Here is a 12,431-nt window from a genome sequence, read left to right on the forward strand (position 1 = left end):
CCCACACCCTCATCCCCACATCCTCATCTTCACACCCTCATCCACACATCCTCATCTTCATATCCTCACATCCTAATCCTCACACCCTCATCCTCCCAACCTCATCTTCATAACCTCACCCACACATCTTCATGTCCTCACATCCTAATCCCCACACCCTCATCCTCATCTTCATAACCTCATCTCCACAGCCTCACCTTCATATCCTCACATCCTAATCTCCACACCCTCATCCTCATCCTCATAACCTCATCCACACATCTTCCTCTTCATGTCCTCACATCCTCACGTCCTCATCCTCACATTGTCGGACCCTCATCTTCAGGAACGCTGTGGTGTTTTCAGTGTTGATGCAGGTACCAGATCATGACTAACTAACTGTATTTAAAGTTAGAAAGAATAAGGAGTGGCTGATATTTTAATGTTGTCTTATTCCCTTTGAGGGGGGCTCTTTTAGCAACCTGAGTGTCTGAACCAAGCTTTTTGTGTGCTTACAGAAAGATGGTGAATGCAGTTGAAGATGTATCTCTTCAGAGAGAGGCTGAAGGTTGAGCTGATCTTTAGAGGTAAATAACATGTGACTCAGTCAGCTCTCTACTGTTTATGCAGTGTCACGGCTGCTTGCATGTCTGTCTGAACGTCTGACAGCTCCTGAATGTGAATCCAAAGGGCCCTTCCTCTGCCAGCTTCCTGTCAAGATGTTGAGAAATACAGGCTGGTAAGAACCTGTCAGCCTCTGATGTGTATGAGGAGCACTGACTCTCTGGGAGGTTGTTGTGGGATGACACCAGTGGCGTGTTCAAGATTTTAGACATGGGGTGGCAACGGGGGGGCAAGGGAACAATAAGGGGTGGCACCACCTAATTTACAAATAGGACAAAGTTCCATTTGCAGAGGATCTTAGTCATAACTTTGTAACAACATGAATGGCCAAATAATGAAATTATTGTACTGACTTCATATTAACTCTATAGTTTGTAATACTTGTGCAATTTTGGTCACAATACCTAAAACACATATTATTCAGAAATAGATTAGATTAGATTCAACTTTATTGTCATTGAACAGTACAAGTGCAAGACAATGAAATGCAGTTGGCATCTAACCCGAAGTGCAAATAGAGGGAAGTATTTAGTGTATGTATATTACAGGTGGAATGTCTAGATGTGCAGTGCAGTACAAATGCAATACTAAATGTTTAATTAAGGCAAAAATTACAAGTATTAAGTATAGTGGATGTTACAAGTGGGATAATAGTTGTGTGGGTACAAATGGCAATTCTAAATGGCATTCTAGATGTGCAAACAGGATGGCAGGGCTAAATGTGCAAAAGGAAAATGTAATGTGCAAGGTGCAGGTGCAGCTGGAATGCAGTGATAGCAACAGTGAGGTTCTTGATGTAAACATGTACCTGTAACAACTGAAAACTACCATTATCAGACTTTGCAAGGTAGTGTCAGAGTAGTACAAAGGGAGTAGTGCAACAAGGTCCCTGAGAGGCGGGAGTGGGTATGGTTAGTGATGGGTCACAGAGTTCAGCAGGGTTACAGTAGATGGAAAGAAACTGTTCCTGAGCCTGCTGGTGCGAGAATGAAGATAGCTGTACTACCTGCCAGATGGTAGGAGGACGAACAGTTTGTGGCATGGGTGTGAAGGGTCCCTGATGATTTCACGTGACCTGCTCACAAAGGAATCTGGGTTCCAGTGATGTGCTGGGCGGTTTTCACCAGGACCTTCTGGTTGACAATGGGGCAACTGCTAAACCACGTTGTGGCGCAGTTTGTCAGAATGCTCTCGATTATGCAGCAGTGAAAGTTCACAAGGTTCTTGGATGACAGGCAGGCTTTCATCAGCCTCCTCAAAAAGTACAGGCGCTACTGTGCCTTTTTGACCAGGGTTGAGGTGTTGAGTGTCCAATAGAGGTCCTCAGAGATGTGGACACCCAGGAATTTGAAGCTGGACACATGATCCATCTCAGTACCATCGATGAGAACTGGGGTGTGACTGCAGCCTTTAGACCTCCTTTAATTCACAGTGAGCTCCTTGGTTTTCTTTGTGTTGAGGGCTAGCTACTGTTGGCAAAAATGTGTTAAACAGACTTACAAAGCAAAAAAAGACAAAGTAAGAAGAGAAAGAGTGGCCAAGATACATTGATATACATTTATTAATGACCTTACAAATTAGCATGTACTCTCATTATCTAATTATTACTATTATTATCTAATTATTATTATTATCTTATTATTATTATTATTATTATTATTATCTTATTATTATTATTATCCCATTCAATACACTATTCAACCTGCAGCTTACTGGGCCCCTGACAAATAAATAGCTTTCATGTACAGAAATACAACAAGAGAACAGTTTATATTCAAAATGTATGAAACACCAGCCAGCAACAAGAGCGCCATCTTTATGTAGTGCAACAATTCTTTTTTTCAGATCCTCAGAGAGTTCTTAGCCATGAGGTGCCATGCTGAACTTCCAGTGACCAGTATGAGGGAGTGTGAGAGTGTTAACACCAAATTTAACACACCTGCTCCCCATTCACACCTGAGACCTTGTAACACTAATGAGTCACATGACACCGGGGAGGGAAAATGGCTGATTGGGCCCAATTTGGACATTTTCTCTCAGGGGTGTACTCACTTTTGTTGCCAGCGGTTTAGACATGAATGGCTGTGTGTTGAGTTATTTTGAGGGGACAGCAAATTTACACTGTTATACAAGCTGTACACTCACTACATTGTAGCAAAGTGTCACTTCTTCAGTGTTGTCACATCTCTCTTTCTCATCTTCATCGGCTTATCCGGAATCGGGTTGAGGGGACAGCAGCTCCAGCAGGGGACTTCCCTTTCCCAAGCCACATTTGCCAGCTCTGACTGGGGGATCCCGAGGCGTTCCCAGGCCAGTGTCGAAATATAATCTCTCCACCTAGTCCTGGGACTACCCCGAGGTCTCCTCCCAGCTGGACGTACCTGGAACACCTCCCTAGGGAGACGTCCTGTGGGCATCCTTACCAGATGCCCGAACCACCTCAACTGGCTCTTTTCGATGCAAAGGAGCAGCGGCTCTACTCAGAGATCCTTACGGATGGCTGAGCTTCTCACCCGATCCTTAAGGGAGAAGCCAGCCACACTTCTGAGAAAACCCATTTCGGCCGCTTGTACTCGCGATCTTGTTCTTACGGTCATGACCCAGCCTTCATGAACATAGGTGAGGGTAGGAACGAAAATTGACTGGTATATCGAGAGCTTTGCCTTCCGGCTCAGCTCTCTTTTCGTCACAACGGTGTGGTAAAGCGAATGCAATAGGCTCTGTGCACCAACAAGATGTGTGATGCTGTTGTATGGAGAAAAAAAAAGAAATATAATGAACTCATTTAAGTTTCAAAGTACAAGAGGGGCATCATTTTAATCAGGAGAATGTCCTCTTTTTAATCAAATATGGCTTGCGCCATTCAATAACTTCAAACGCTAGACTAGAAATAGTCAGAAAAGGTTTTTTTTTTATATGGACATCACTAATGCTTATTTTAGGCAGGTCTAGAAACATCTACTAAAAACTGAAATTTTGGCCTACGCGGGTGATCACCTTAAGTAAACTGGAAACTGATATGCCGACATCTGGCTAAAGTGGAAGTTTGTCCGTACGCTTGTGCACAGAGCCTATACCACCCCTGCTGTTCCGATTTTCCAGCCAATCTCCCGCTCCATTGTCCCCTCACTCGCTAACAAGACCCAGAGATACTTGAACTCCTTTACTTGGGGTAACGCCTCATTCCCTACCCGGGGGTGGCACTCCATCGGTTTCCTGGTGAGAACCATGGCCTCAGATTTAGAGGTGCTAATTCTCATCCGGTCCAGCGAACCGGTCCAGTGAGTGCTGAAGGTCACAGACCAATGATGCCATCAGGACCACATCATCCGCAAAAAGCAGCAATGAGATCCCCAGCCCACCGAACTGCAACCCCTCCCCACCCCGACTACGCCTTGATATCCTGTCCATAAAAGTTACAAACAGGATTGGTGACAAAGCGCAGCCCTGGCGGAGGCCAACCCCCACCTGGAACGAGTCCGAATTACTACCGAGAACCAGAACACAGCTCTCACTTTGGACATACAGGGATTGGATAGCCCTCAGAAGGGACCTCCTCACCCCATATTCCCACAGCACCTCCCACAGTATCACCCGGGGGACCCGGTCATACGCCTTCTCCAGATCCACAAAACACATGTAGACTGGATGGGCATATTCCCAGGCCTCCTCCAGGATCCTTGCAAGAGTAAAGAGCTGGTAGGTTGTTCCTTGACCAGGACGGAATCCGCATTGTTCCTCTTCAATCTGAGGTTCGACTATCTGCCGAACCCTCCTTTCCAGTACCTTTGAGTAGACTTTCCCAGGGAGGCTGAGAAGTGTGATACCCCTGTAATTGGCACACACCCTCTGGTCCCCCTTAGGCAATCTCCCCGACTCCCACTCCCACGCAATGTTGAAGAGGCGTGTCATCCAAGACATCCCCTCCACACCCAAAGCTTTCAACATTTCTGGACGGATCTTGTCAATCCCTTTGCCACTGTGGAGTTGTTTGACTACCTCAGTGACTTCTGCCATGGAGATTAATGATGCTTCCCCATCAGCCTCCAGCTCTGCCTCCACTATTGAGGGCGTGTTAGTGGGATTTAGGAGTTCCTTTCATCGCCCAATTGCCTCCTCAGTTGAGGTCAACAGTGTCCCATCCTTACTATACACAGCTTGGATAGTTCCCTGTTTTCCCCTCCTGAGGTGGCGGACGGTTTTCCAGAAACACCTTGGTGCCGACCAAAGGCCTTCTCCATGGCCTCCCCAAACTCCTCCCACACCCGCTGTTTTGCCTTTTTCACAGCCGAGGTCGCAGCCCTTTGGGTCTGTCGGTACACTGCAACCGTCTCCAGAGTCCTCCGGGATAACATATCCCGGAAGGCCTCCTTCTTCAGTTGGACGGCTTCCTTGTCCACTGGTGTCCACCAGGGTGTTCGAGGGTTACCGCCCCTTAATGCACCTAAGACATTTAGACCACAGCTCCCTGCCGCAGCTTTGGCAATGGAGGCTTTGAACATCGACCACACAGGTTCAATGCCCCCAACCTCCACAGGGATGCCAGAAAGCTCCGCCAGAGGTGTGAGATCTTTCGGACGGGGGCCTCGTTCCCAGGTCACCCACACTACCCGTTTGGGTTTTACCGGTCTGTCCAGAGTCTTCCCCCACCCCCTGACCCAACATGGTGTTGTCACAAGAAAAGAAATACTCAAATATTTACTAAAATATGAGGGGGTATACACACTTTTGTGAGTTTATGTTAAGTTACCGGCAGTTGAAAGTAGGACGTTAAGTTAATTAGTTACTTGAAGGTTCTTTGATTCTATATTCACGTGTTGGTCCAGAAGGCACATGTTTAATGGGTTATCGTATAATTACGTAGTCAGGTATTGCATAATCAGTGTCAGTCACCAGCATATAACTTTATCAATCATCAACCATTACACAGCAAGAGTGACTAATCCTATTATCTCAAGTAATCATTCACCATAATGACAGAGTATGTTTGCGTTTAGTTCTTTAATCAGGAATCTCTTAAATAAATAAATAATTTTGTATTGCAAGTGCTTCCACATTTTCAGGCCAGGCTTATTCAAAAGCCTGTATACACTCACCTAAAGGATTATTAGGGACACCTGTTAAATTTCTCATTAATGCAATTATCTAATCAACCAATCACATGGCATTTGCTTCAATGCATTTAGGGGTGTGGTCGCGGTCAAGACAATCTCCTGAACTCCAAACTGAATGTCAGAATGGGAAAGAAAGGTGATTTAAGCAATTTTGAGCGTGGCATGGTTGTTGGTGCCAGACGGGCCGGTCTGAGTATTTCACAATCTGCTCAGTTACTGGGATTTTCACGCACAAACATTTCTAGGGTTTACAAAGAATGGTGTGAAAAGGGAAAAACATCCAGTATGCGGCAGTCCTGTGGGCCAAAATGTCTTGTTGATGCTAGAGGTCAGAGGAGAATGGGCCGACTGATTCAAGCTGATAGAAGAGCCACTTTGACTGAAATAACCACTCGTTACAACCGAGGTACGCAGCAAAGCATTTGTGAAGCGGATGGGCTACAACAGCAGATGACCCCACCGGGTACCACTCATCTCCACTACAAATAGGAAAAAGAGGCTACAATTTGCATGAGCTCACCAAAATTGGACAGTTGAAGACTGGAAGAATGTTGCCTGGTCTGATGAGTCTCAATTTCTGTTGAGACATTCAGATGGTAGAGTCAGAATTTGGCGTAAACAGAATGAGAACATGGATCCATCATGCCTTGTTACCACTATGCAGGCTGGTGGTGGGGGTGTAATGGTGTGGGGGATGTTTTCTTGGCACACTTTAGGCCCCTTAGTGCCAATTGGGCATCGTTTAAATGCCACGGCCTACCTGAGCTTTGTTTCTGACCATGTCCATGATGGCTACTTCCAGCAGGATAATGCACCATGTCACAAAGCTCAAATCATTTCAAATTGGTTTCTTGAACATGACAATGAGTTCACTGTACTGAAATGGCCCCCACAGTCACCAGATCTCAACCCAATAGAGCATCTTTGGGATGTGGTGGAACGGGAGCTTCGTGCCCTGGATGTGCATCCCCCAAATCTCCATCAACTGCAAGATGCTATCCTATCAATATGGGCCAACATTTCTAAAGAATGCTTTCAGCACCTTGTTGAATCAATGCCACGTAGAAATAAGGCAGTTCTGAAGGCGAATGGGGGTCTAACACAGTATTAGTATGGTGTTCCTAATAATCCTTTAGGTGAGTGTATGTACAGACTTCAATACTAGATAGATCCATTGCAGTGAACAACGAGGAACAAAAAAAAACATCTGTATAATTGTGCACTGATAAACAAACCTTCTCAAAAAAGAAAACATTAGGCACATTGCAATTTGAAATCTCTTTGCAGTAATGTGCATAATCAATTAATGTTTCATGACTATTCAGAGGTGAATTATTACTGTTTTGAAATGATTCAGAATAATCTTGTTTAGAAACAGAACATGTTCTGTAGCAGTTCATTTGCGATCAACTTTGGCTGTCCTCCAGAGGATTGTTTGGGATCAAACTATGCTTGTCCACCAGACAAGTGATTCCAGTGAAACATCAACCCTGCTGATTGGTTATATGCAAGGATAATAATAACATAGTTGTAATAATAAACTGTCTAGAACCATTATAAGCCTGAATCACGCTTAGCTTGGGAGTTTAGGCTAAGCACGATTCAGGCTTTTAACGTTGTCAAGGACAACGGTTATATGGTTATAACGTTGTCAAGGAGTTGGGTCAAATTGTCGTAATGTTGTCTCTGTTTAATTCTCTCCCCCGCTCTTTATTTCATTCTCTCGCCCTCTCTCTCTCTTTATTTCTCTCTCTCTTTATTTCTATCGCCTTCTCTATCTAACTAATTCTCTCTGTCTTTATTTCATTCTGTTTCCCACTCTCTCTTGATCCATCAACCATCGAGTTCTGTGCTTTCTAATGATTTGTGTCCGATGGCTAGTCTAACAGGGCCTAAACACGAAGAGACAGTTTTGGGACACAGATTCAGCCTAGTCCTGGACCAAGAAATCTGAATCCATGTCTGGGAAATCTGCCTGACGAATTGTTTTGTGTCAAAGTCAGACTGAGTTGCTACCGTGTCCTGTCCTATAATCCATGTTGTAACCAGGTGTTACCTGGTGTTAGAGGTGTTCAGGTTATTAAATCATATAAACATTATGCCATTTAAATACTTGAAATGATTAGCCCAAAATCCTAACCAATGCATTCCTTAATGTTGTGTCCAACTAGTTGCTGTAGGCTGGTATTTTTTTCAGTGGGATTACATATTCTCACCTTTTACAAAATTCACTATATTTTCCAGTCTGTGGATCCAGTCTGGACATCATAAGAATGATTCAGCTTCTCTTATGGTTTTTTAACATTCCTCTCCCAAGCCAGCCTGTCTGTCTGTCTCTCTCTAGATATTCTGTCTTCCTGACCATCTTTTCTGTCTCTCTCTCAAGCTTTTCTCCAGCCTGTCTCTCTCTCCTGATTATCTGTTTTTTTGTCAAACCTGTTTGTCTTCATCTTGTCTCTCTCTCTCTACAGCATGTTGTATCATGTGACACACTCACATTATAGTCATAAAATATTGACATTGTAGTTGTAACATAGTCACATTATAGTTGTTAAATAGTCACACTATCATTGTTAAATAGTCACACTATAGTTGCAAAATAGTCACATTATAGTTTCAACATAGTCTCATTACAGTTGGAAGATAGTTGTGTCATAGTCATAGCATAGTCATACCATAACCATGTATCAGATAAATTACTTCAGAACAAAAGGTAGCATTCACATGCAGTCCTGCATGTCGATAAGGAAGGGAAACCAACCTGGAAGCCCTCCTCCATTGCCCTCCATAAGAGAATGACACACACATGCTGATGGGTTCAGTGCACTGCAGAATGTGTGTGACTGTATGGGAAGTCTGTGTGATGAAAGCCATGAGCTGGAAAATTGGTGTAATTATCCTGGTCTCTAACCTATATTAGGCTTAATTTAGCAAGCAGGGTGGAGAGAGAAGGTCTGACAGTTCCAATGGCTCAGTTTGATCTCTGGAGGGCTGCGGGAGGAGGAGAGTGGCTCAGTTTGATCTCTGGAGGGCTGCGGGAGGAGGAGAGTGGCTCAGTTTGATCTCTGGAGGTCAGCCTTACTTCCCTGGTCATTATTAATGCAGCTTTGATTGATGATTATTTATTTTAAGTCAATTGCCACTGAACTGAATTGACCTCCATCATCTGGTACTGTGTCTGAGCTTCTCTTCAGCCATGAGTTGTTGTTTTTTTAACCACCTATTATACTGCAGAGTGGATATAATCACCTTCATCAGGGCCGTGAGAGAGAGGTAGATGAGAAGACCTCCTGGAGGCTAAACAGACCCATAATGTCTTCTGTAAATGGGTCCTTCTTTTCACATCAAAAGCACTGCTGGTATGAATGGCATAGCCCTACATTTGCCAGATTTGAACAAAGTATTCAATTTCAATTCAGTGTCCATTGCTGTCTTGCTAACGCTTCATTGCTCTTAATAAAAACGTTCCCTTTCAAACAGGCTATTGGCATGGATTTGGCATCTAATTGTAGAGGTGAACACTTGTAGGCCGCAAGATGAAACCGTGTTTTGTAACTATCCAACTGTGGCCCTTGGATTCATCTTAGCCTCTAGAACCATCTTCCTCTCTGTGCTCTGAGTCCTTCTACCAGGCAGTTGTCAATGTTCCACGGGGAGCTCCTTTCCCCAGGACTAATGGATCTTACATGTGCTGGCAAAGTTTGAAACCCCAGTGAATCTGGAAACAACTGAAGGTCACATTACACAGTGAGATTTACTTAAAATCATAGAAGCTTATTACAAATGTAATTATGGTAGATTGTATTTAGAAAAATCTTTCAATGTTTTATTTATTTTGACACCTATGTTTTTGAGCACACCTATGTTTCCCTGAGCAATTATACTATACATTATATATTTTATAATGTATTATAAATATATATATATATAATTATAATACAGTTCACACAGAAGTATAGCTCTTACCTGTGATGTTTGTTACATACAACAGTTTATTAGGGAACTGTATGTGGACACCCCTACTAATTACTCACAGGTGCATATAATTCAGCACATCTCCATGAAGTCTCCATAGACAAACATTGGCAGGACAGTGGGTCGTACCGAAGGGCTCAGTGACTTTAAATGTGGCACTGTCACAAGATGATACCTTTGCCATGTCAGTTCGTGAAATGTCTGCCCTACTGGATCTGCCCTGGTCAACTGTCCCTGTGAAGTGGGAGCGTCTAGGAGCAACAACAACTCGGCCATGAAGTTGCAGACCACACAAACTCCCAGAGCGGGGCAGCCGTGTGCTGTAGCATGTAGAAAGCGCCTGTCAGCTGTTGCATCACTCACCACAGAGTTCCAAACTGCCTCTGGAAGCAACATCAGCATAAGAACTGTGTGTTGCGAGCTTCACGAAATATATTTCCATGACCAAGGAGCTAGCCTCAGATCAGCATTTGAAATGCCTAGCGTTGGCTGGAGTGGTGTAAAACACGTCGCCACTGGACTGTGGAGCAGTGGAAACGTATTCCTTGGAGTGATGAATCACGCTTCACAATCTGGCAGCCAGGAAAACACTACGCACCGGAGTGCATAGTGTCTTCTGCAAAGTTTGGTGGAGGAGGGATAATGATCTGGGGCTGTATTTCAGGGTTTGGGCCCCTTACTTCCAGTGTAGTGTCATTCTAAATGTTACAGGATACAAAGAAATGTTTGACAATTGTGTTCTTCCAACTTTGTGGCAACAGTTTGAGGAAGGCCCTAACCCTAACCTTAACCGTAACCCAACAGTTTGGGGAAGGCCCTAACCCTAACCTTAACCGTAACCCAACAGTTTGGGGAAGGCCCTTTCCTATTCCAGCATAACAGTGCCACTGTGAACAAAGCAGGGTCCATATAGACATGGTTCCATGAGGAACTTGAGTATTCGGCACAGAGCCCTGACCTCAACTCCACTGAACACCTTTGGGATGAATTGGAATGGCGGTTGTGAGCCAGGCCTTCTCATCCAACATTGGTGCCTGACCTCACAAATGCTCTTTTGGCTGAATGGGTATAAATTCTCACAGAGACACTCCAAGATCTTGTAGAAAGCTTTCCCAGAAGAGTGGTGGCTGTTATAGCTGCATCGTGGGGGGGGGGGGGTCAACTCCATGTTAATGCCCAGGGTTTCAGAATGGGATGACCAGCAAGCTCATATAGGTGTGATGGTCAGATGTCCACATACTTATGGCCATATAATGTCTCTGACAGGGGACTCCTACAGGACTGAGTCTAATCAGGTTATCGTGTCACAGTTATTTTAATATCAGGAGAAAACTCTGAACCACCGTCTGAGAGATGGAGAAAAGACACAATGATGACATTGTTATTGTTATTACCGACATCATCATCTCAGTCTGTTGTTACAGACCTCATCATCTCAGTCTGTTATTACAGACCTCATCATCTCAGTCTGTTACTACAGACCTCATCATCTCAGCCTGTTATTAACAGACCTCATCATATCAGTCTGTTATTACAGACATCATCTCAGCCTGTTATTACAGACATCATCATCTCAGCCTGTTATCACAGACCTCATCATCTCAGTCTGTTGTTACAGACATCATCATCTCAGTCTGTTGTTACAGACATCATCATCTCAGTCTGTTGTTACAGACCTCATCATCTCAGTCTGTTATTACAGACATCATCTCGGTCTGTTATTACAGACCTCATCATCTCAGTCTGTTGTTACAGACATCATCATCTCAGTCTGTTGTTACATACATCATCATCTCAGTCTGTTGTTACAGACCTCATCATCTCAGTCTGTTATTACAGACATCATCTCGGTCTGTTAATACAGAACTCATCATCTCAGTCTGTTGTTACAGACTTCATCATCTGAGTCTTATTACAGACCTCATCATCTCAATCTTATTACAGACCTCATCATCTCAGACTGGTTACGCAGACCTCATCATCTCAGACTGAGAATGCAGACCTCATAATCTCAGACTGTTAATACAGACCTCATAATCTCAGACTGTTATTACAGACCTCATCATCTCAGTCTTCCTACAGACCTCATCATCTCAGTCTTATTACAGACCTCAACATCTCAGTCTGTTATTACAGACCTCATCATTTCAGTCTGTTACTACAGACCTCATCATTTCAGCCTGTTATTAACAGACCTCATCATATCAGTCTGTTATTACAGACATCATCTCAGCCTGTTATTACAGACATCATCATCTCAGCCTGTTATTACAGACCTCATCATCTCAGTCTGTTGTTACAGACATCATCATCTCAGTCTGTTGTTACAGACATCATCATCTCAGTCTGTTGTTACAGACCTCATCATCTCAGTCTGTTATTACAGACATCATCTCGGTATGTTAATACAGAACTCATCATCTCAGTCTGTTGTTACAGACTTCATCATCTGAGTCTTATTACAGACCTCATCATCTCAATCTTATTACAGACCTCATCATCTCAGTCTGTTATTACAGACCTCATCATCTCAGACTGGTAATGCAGACCTCATCATCTCAGACTGACAATGCAGACCTCATAATCTCAGACTGTTATTACAGACCTCATCATCTCAGTCTTCCTACAGACCTCATCATCTCAGTCTGTTGTTACAGACCTAATCATCTCAGTCTTATATCAGACCTCATCATCTCAGTCTGTTATTACAGACCTCATCATTTCAGTCTGTTATCACAG

The 12,431-nt window shown here is 43.7% G+C and overlaps 1 protein-coding gene across 1 annotated transcript in view; it reads left to right on the forward strand.

Moving 5' to 3' along the window:
- Positions 1-12,431, forward strand: part of LOC105007433 (signal-induced proliferation-associated 1-like protein 2) — a 124,339-nt gene that overhangs the window by 24,820 nt on the left and 87,088 nt on the right. The window contains exon 2 of the mRNA XM_034292276.1: positions 498-566. The gene's annotated coding sequence lies outside the window, so the exon portion shown is untranslated. The remainder of the gene's footprint in view (positions 1-497; positions 567-12,431) is intronic.

The sequence above is a fragment of the Esox lucius genome, chromosome 5 (genome assembly GCF_011004845.1).
Source record: "Esox lucius isolate fEsoLuc1 chromosome 5, fEsoLuc1.pri, whole genome shotgun sequence".
Taxonomy (NCBI): Eukaryota; Metazoa; Chordata; class Actinopteri; order Esociformes; family Esocidae; genus Esox; species Esox lucius.